Source organism: Oncorhynchus gorbuscha, linkage group LG24 (assembly GCF_021184085.1).
Source record: "Oncorhynchus gorbuscha isolate QuinsamMale2020 ecotype Even-year linkage group LG24, OgorEven_v1.0, whole genome shotgun sequence".
NCBI classification, from domain to species: domain Eukaryota; kingdom Metazoa; phylum Chordata; class Actinopteri; order Salmoniformes; family Salmonidae; genus Oncorhynchus; species Oncorhynchus gorbuscha.
This window is the reverse complement of record NC_060196.1, coordinates 21,627,059-21,634,778: the sequence shown is the minus strand read 5'-3', so window position 1 is coordinate 21,634,778 and position 7,720 is coordinate 21,627,059. Positions and strand designations below refer to the sequence as shown.

The following is a 7,720-nucleotide window of genomic DNA, read 5'->3' as shown; positions in this document are numbered from 1 at the left end:
TCTGATTGGGAACCATATTTAGGTAGCCTGTTTGGTGTTGGGGTTTGTGGGTGATTGTTCCTGTCTTTGTGTTTGTTACACCAGATAGGGCTGTTTTTGGTTTTTCACGGTTCTTGTTTTTGTATATTGTTCTATTTTCACCTTTATTAAAGATGTATCTAAATAACCACGCTGCGTTTTGGTCCGCCTCTCCATCAACAGAAGAAAGCCGTGACAGAATCACCCACCACAACAGGACCAAGCGGCGTGGAGGCAGGCAGCGGCAGCAGGAGCAGCGCGAGGAGTACAGGACATGGGAGGATGAGTTGGATGGAAAAGGACCCTGGGCACAGCCTGGAGAATATTGCCGCCCCAAAGAAGAGCAAGCGGCGTGGAGGCAGGCAGCGGCAGCAGGAGCAGCGCGAGGAGTACAGGACATGGGAGGATGAGTTGGATGGAAAAGGACCCTGGGCACAGCCTGGAGAATATTGCCGCCCCAAAGAAGAGCTGTAGGCGGTGAAGGCGGAGAGGCGTTGGTATGAGGAGGCAGCACAGCGGCGTGGATGGAAGCCCGAGAGTCAGCCCCAAAAAAATTATTGGAGGAGGCACACAGGAAGTGTGGCAAAGCCAGATAGGAGACCTGCGCCAACTTCCTGTGCTTACCGGGGGGCTAGAGATACCGGGCAGGCACCGTGTTATGCTGCGAAGCGCACGGTGTCCCCAGTGCGGGTGCATAGCCCGGTGCGGTACATACCAGCTCCGCGTATCGGCCGTGCTAGAGTAGGCATCGAGCCAAGTGCCATGAAGCCGGCTCTACGCATCTGGTCTCCAGTGCGTCTCCATGGGCCGGCTTACATGGCACCAGCCTTGCGCATGGTGTCCCCGGTTCGCCTGCATAGCCCAGTGCGGGCTATTCCACCTCGCCGCACTGGCAGGGCGACTGGGAGCATTCAACCAGGTAAGGTTGGGCAGGCTCGGTGCTCAAGAGTTCCAGTGCGCCTGCACGGTCCGGTCTATCCGTCACCACCTCCACGCACCAGCCCTCTGGTGGCAGCCTCCCGCACCAGGCTGTCTCTCCGTCTCATCCCTACAGGTGCTCCCGCCTGTCCAGTGCTGCCGGAGCCTTCCTCCTCTCCAGCGCTGCCGGAGTCTCCCGCCTGTCCAGCGCTGCCGGAGCCTTCCTCCTCGCCAGCGCTACCAGAGTCTGCTGCCTGTCTAGCGTTGCCAGAGCTGCCAGTCTGCAAGGAGCTGCCAGTCTGCAAGGAGCTGCCAGTCTGCAAAGAGCTGCCAGTCTGCAAGGAGCTGCCAGTCTGCAAGGAGCTGCCAGAGCTGCCAGTCTGCAAGGAGCTGCCAGAGCCGCCAGTCTGCAGTCAGCATGGAGCAGCCAGAGCCGCCAGTCAGCATGGAGCAGCCAGAACCGCCAGTCAGCATGGAGCAGCCAGAGCCGCCAGTCAGCATGGAGCAGCCAGAGCCGCCAGTCAGCATGGAGCAGCCAGAGCCGCCAGTCAGCATGGAGCAGCCAGAGCCGCCAGTCAGCATGGATCCGCCAGTGCCGCCAGTCAGCCAGGATCCGCCAGTGCCGCCAGTCAGCCAGGATCTGCCAGAGCCGCCAGTCAGCCAGGATCTGCCAGAGTCGTCAGCCAGTACGGAGATACCCCCTCTGTCCCGAGCTACCCCTCTGTCCCGAGCTGCCCCTCTGTCCCGAGCTGCCCCTCTGTCCCGAGCTGCCCCTCTGTCCCGAGCTGCCCCTCTGTCCTGAGCTGCCCCTCAGTCCAGTGGGGTCATTTAGAAGGGTCACCGTGGTTAGGAGGCCACGGAAGCGGACAATGTGGCGGACTAAGACTATGGTGACGGGGGGGGCCACGTCCAGCACCAGAGCCGCCACCGCGGACAGATGCCCACCCAGACCCTCCCCAATAGGTTCAGGTTTTGCGGCCGGAGTCCGCACCTTGGGAGGGGGGGGGGTACTGTCACACCCTGACCATAGTATGCTTTGTATGTTTCTATGTTTTGTTTGGTCAGGGTGTGATCTGAGTGGGCATTATATGTTGTGTGTCTAGTTTGTCTGTTTCTGTGTTTGGCCTGATATGGTTCTCAATCAGAGGCAGGTGTTAGTCATTGTCTCTGATTGGGAACCATATTTAGGTAGCCTGTTTGGTGTTGGGGTTTGTGGGTGATTGTTCCTGTCTTTGTGTTTGTTACACCAGATAGGGCTGTTTTCGGTTTTTCACGGTTCTTGTTTTTGTATATTGTTCTATTTTCATCTTTATTAAAGATGTATCTAAATAACCACGCTGCGTTTTGGTCCGCCTCTCCTTCAACAGAAGAAAGCCGTGACAGGCAGCCTAAACCACATGAATGTTTTTCATTTAAAGAAAATTGTAGTTACGTGCAATTTAGCAAGAATTGGGATTTTAGGCTGCCATTCATGGGATTAAATTGGAACTTGTCGTGGAATTTGTGTACACTAAGAGAGACTTGGACAACTATTCAAACAATTAATCTTTATTTCACATTGATTAATTATTGCAAAAATGAAGCTGGTCGACAGCACACTCTGAAGTGCGTGTTGCCGAGAGCTTAACCTTTACAGAATTGCAGTTCTTTATATAGTAGATCTAAAAATGCTTAGTCTTGGCTGGTTCCACCCATCCCATGCAGATTGGGGCATAATAAGCCACCCTGGGTTCATCCTGTTGTTATCTACACAGGGGGGTGTTGTTTTAAACCCCACCCGGCTTAGTCTCCCAGATGCAAGGATGATTTTGAGACTAAGGATTATGTTCTACTCCTCCAGGCTATCCCTATCCCGGTTACACCCACCACATCTTGTCTATGGAATGCAGTCTTTAACTCATTTGTCAGCTCAAGCCATCTCTAGTGACCATACACCCAGATTAGCTGCATGAAGCTAGAGTGAAAACCATCCCTTTACAGAAACACAGCATTTAATAGAACAGAAATGTCTTACTATTTGTTAAGTATATAATTGTTAACTATTAATATCAAGCAAATCAGGTAAATGTGTAATTTTTCAGTCACAAACTGCATGAACTCACATTAGCAATAGGCTTGTATTATAATTTAGAGTGGGGGCAGAGGGGACAACTATTGCAGATAATATATACAAACGCAGTCACCAAACACGCTTGAAAATAATGATTTTATAGCATTTGTGGTAATAAATCACATATTCCAAGGTCAATTAGCTACAGGACAATATTTCTACCTAATTAATTACACAAAAACAAATACACACCCTCCAACACCCCTGTAGGAACAACACTTCACAATTTTACACACATACGAGCATGCAACCCTTTCTACAAATAAATATTCACAATGTTTGTGAGTTATATAACACAGTACCAGGATGTTAGTCTATCCATCAAGATTAGAAATTAAACAAAATTAAACTGTAGGTGCAAACCTGTCTATGACTTCACTATTTCCCCAGCGTGTTAGTATGTATATCATTGTCATGATGCATTCTATCATGGGTCATTGGGCTCCTAAACCAAGTTTGTAGGCGTCTTAATGCACTGAAAGATCTCTCACAGCTGCTAACTGGAATGGTCAGCGCGGCCTGTATGATTGCTTTCAGTGATAGGAACATATCAGGGCTTAACAATTTATATACACAGCACATGTCAGAAGTGGCATCTTTACTTTCTTTGAGAGGTAAAGTTTAGCAAGGACTACTTCTGGCTTGAGAGGAATATGCCATGTTTGTCTTGTGTGGGCCTCACCTCTATCTTCTCCTGTGTTCGCGCTCTGTCCTGTCTGCTCCCCTCTCTTCCTTGCTGTCTGATGTTCTGCTTTCCTGGATTTCCTATATTATGACCACAATGACCACTTGTGATTTCAAATACATTGTTACAGTTGTTGGTTAGCTAGCTAGTGAATTTTAGCCATTTTGCATTGACATCAAATCAGTCAAAACACCTCAAAACAAGACATGGTATCAATAACACGATGAAACATGCTGAAATAAGCCACTTATGATTCCCACACATGGCAGTGTCATTCTTGCTAGCAATCTGACCATCCAGAATCACAACAGGCTGACTTATGAACCATGGAAGCGCGGACATCGTTTATGTGAAGTTGTCAGTCAACCCATCTATGCAGTTAAATGCTAAATAATTGTATATTGTAAACACACACATACATACACACAATCTACTAATTTATTCCTGCAAATTTAACAACCGTCTCTGTTAGCTGAGCTGCATCTTCAATTCCGCATGTCCATCTTCTATAAATTGGAAAAAATGTTACCAGCTATACAGCTTTGTTTTTTTCAATAGATAGCGTAATGTTAGCCAGCTAATTGAGTTAGCTAGCTATTTTTAGTTGTAATATTTAGCATATTTGGAAAGTACTTGATTAGACAGTTATTGGTTAGTTAGTGATACTTTGCCCAGGAGGTGAACAGAGCTCCAACAGTTGGATTCAGTGTCCAGATAGCTAATCGACAATAACTGTCAAAACCCTGCTCATAAAATTTGCTAGGATTCTAATGAAGCAGCACTGCTAGCTCGAATGGGTAGTCCCTCATGTTAGTTATTTAGCTTAACGTTATCTGTCAGTGCAGCTTTTGAGTCCACATCTTGAAATGTAAGTTACTCGAATCTGGCTTACTGTGAGGTCAATATCTCTGAATAATCATCAAATCAAAAATGAAATCAAATGTATTGGTCACATACACGTGTTTAGCAGATGTTATTGTGGGTGTAGCGAAATGCTTGTGCTTCTAGCTCCGACAGTGCAATAATATCTAACAAGTAATATCCAACAGAGTCACAACATATACCCAAAATCCAGGTAAATCTAAGTAAGGAATGGATTTATATATATACATATATACATATATACATTATGTCAGAGCGGCATTGGACTAAGATACAGTGGCATAGTATAGAATACAGTATATACATATGAGATGGGTAATGCAAGATACGGAGACGTTATTGGCTAGTGTTTCATTTCCTTAAAGTGGCCAGTGATTCCTAATTTATGTCTGTAGGCAGCAGCCTCTGATGTGCTGGAGATGGCTGTTTAACAGTCAGTGGTGTAGTATAGAATACAATACAGTATATACAGCTCTGTGAAAAATTACATTTCATTTTACCCAAACACATAACTATAAATAGTAAAACCAGAGAAACTGATCATTTTGCAATTTATAGGTATGTGTTTGGGTAAAATGAAATGTTTTGTTTTATTCTATAAACTACTTCTCCCAAATTCAAAATAAAAATATTGTCATGTAGAGCATTTATTTGCAGAAAATTACAACTGGTCAAAATAACAAAAAAGATGCAGTGTTGTCAGACCTCAAATAATGCAAAGAAAATAAGTTAATATTCATTTTTAAACAACGCAATATGAATGTTTTAACTTATTGTCACACCCTGACCATAGAGAGCCTTTTTATTCTCTATTTTGGTTAGGTCGGGGTGTGTCTAGGGTGGGTAATCTAGGTTGTTTACTTCTATGTTGGCCTAGTATGGTTCCCAATCAGAGGCAGCTGTTTATCGTTGTCTCTGATTGGGGATCATATTTAGGCAGCCATTTCACCACTGTGTTTTGAGGGATCTTGTTTATGTGTAGTTGCCTGTGAGCACGCCATGAGCACGTGTCGTTTGCTCGTTATTGTTTTTTGTGCGTTTGAGTCATTAAACATGTGGAACCCATATCACGCTTTGGTCTGAATGTTATTACAACGATTGTGACACTTATGAAGAGTTCCGAAATCAATATTTGGTGGAATGACCCAGATGTTCAATCACAGCTTTCGTGTGTTTTGGCATGCTCTCCACCAGTCTTTCACATTGATGTTGGGTGACTTTATGCCACTCCTGGGGTAAAAATTCAAGCAGCTCAGCTTTATTTGATGGCTTGTAATAGTCACAGTGGGTACAACATATCCTATGCACTTCCTGATAAACTCATTCACCATATCGGTATATGTGTCAATATTATTTTCTCAAGCTTCTCTAAACATATCCCAGTCCACGTGATCAAAACAATCCAGAAGCGTGGATTCCGATTGGTAAGACCAGTGTTGAATAGTCCTCACCACGGGTGCTTCCTGTTTGAGCATCTGCCTATAGGATGGGAGGAGAAAGATGGAATTGTGGTCCAATTTGTCGAATGGAGGGCGGGGGAGGGCCTTATATGCATTCTGGAAGGTAGTATAACAATGGTTGAGAGTTTTAGCAGTGCGAGTACAACAATCAATATGTTGATCGAATTTTTGCTTTGTCAAAATGGCATCTTTCTAGAGCTCCGACTTTCTGACCTGAAGATCAATGAAGTTATGATTTGACATGGATTTTTCCAAGTTCCCAGCGGTCTTGAAAGCACCATAAATAGCGAAGGGCCAGCTGAAGTCTCCGCTCTGACAGGAGCCCATGCTGGGGATTAGCCTCCTCCACCTTACCCCCAAGCAGCTTTGGGTAGAGTTGGAAGCAGGGACGTCACTAGACATTCCGAATATCCGTGGCTCAGCCCTGAAGACCTGGGGGGGGGATTGATCCCTGCACAACCAATATGAAGCGCCACTCACTCTTGGCCTCGCACTCTAGCAGTGAACATTTTGCAGAAACATAACGCTATGTTGCATATCTCACTGCTTTCTTCCATCCATTCCATTCCCTCACAATGATTATATTTCAAGTAGAATAGCAGCCTACATAAGAAATAGCTAATATTGGTAGCGATCTAGATGTCATGGTGATATAGTCTACTACTCAACGGGGAGAGCATGAACGGCAACAACACCGGGACACAGTGAGTGTCCTAGCTGTCACACAACCCTGTGTGATTCGAGTTCATTCTGCCCTCAGCTGCGACATAAATCAGTGTTTTGCAGACCAGGAGTGTCCTTATAGCCTCTCCCGCTAACCATTTGTTTAATTTAAACAACATTGTCCCATAGAAATGCACACATTACTGTAAGTCGCTTTGGATAAAAGCGTCTGCTAAATGGCATATATTATTATTATTATTATTATTATTATATTAAACAACATTGTCCCATAATGTATTAGCTAAACCTATTCACTTTACCAGTAGTATGCAAACATTTGGCGCCACAGAAAGAAAGGAAAAAGTTGAGTCTTGTAAAATAATCTGTGGTATTAGGCTCTAGCAATGTTTTATTAGTTAGCTAATAAGGTCCCCTAGTCACCTGTCTTTTTTACCTACAGAGTAACAGTCTTGGTGCTCTCTCTCTCTCTCATTCTATTTTGTATTTTTGTATGCTTATCCTAGGGGTGAGAAGAGATGACGAATCAGAACTGAGGATTGTTACGGACCCCCATTAGGAACACCCTATGCTGCGTTGACTTTTGTCTTCTGGATGCTCTCCCTAGCCTGTCTAGCTTTCGTAGACGCAGACTTCAAGCCTACACTGTAGAAGTTTCCCCTGTAAATGTACAGCATTCTACTGGCACCAGAGCTGCCAGCTTAATAGTGATATTTTTCTTTACACCTGAGATGCTGTAATATAATTTACAGTACTATTTTCCTAACTGTAAAACATTACAGCATCCCTGTACATTTACAGCAGGGATGCTGTAATATGTTTTACAGTAAGGAACATTGATTTAGTAGTAAAATAGCAAATCTATGTTCATATTTAGGTATGTGAACAGTCAGTGTCACAATCACTCATTGTGATGAGTGTAATTGCTCACAATCATTATTTTGAATGTTATGTAGGGTAGGCCTA

The 7,720-nt window shown here is 44.7% G+C and overlaps 1 protein-coding gene across 1 annotated transcript in view; it reads right to left on the bottom strand.

Annotated features, from left to right (window-relative positions):
* Positions 1-3,690: 3,690 nt before the first annotated feature.
* LOC124012170 (small conductance calcium-activated potassium channel protein 3-like) overlaps positions 3,691-7,720 on the bottom strand; it is a 46,093-nt gene continuing 42,063 nt past the window's right edge. Inside the window, exon 10 of the mRNA XM_046325647.1 lies at positions 3,691-3,811. The gene's annotated coding sequence lies outside the window, so the exon portion shown is untranslated. The remainder of the gene's footprint in view (positions 3,812-7,720) is intronic.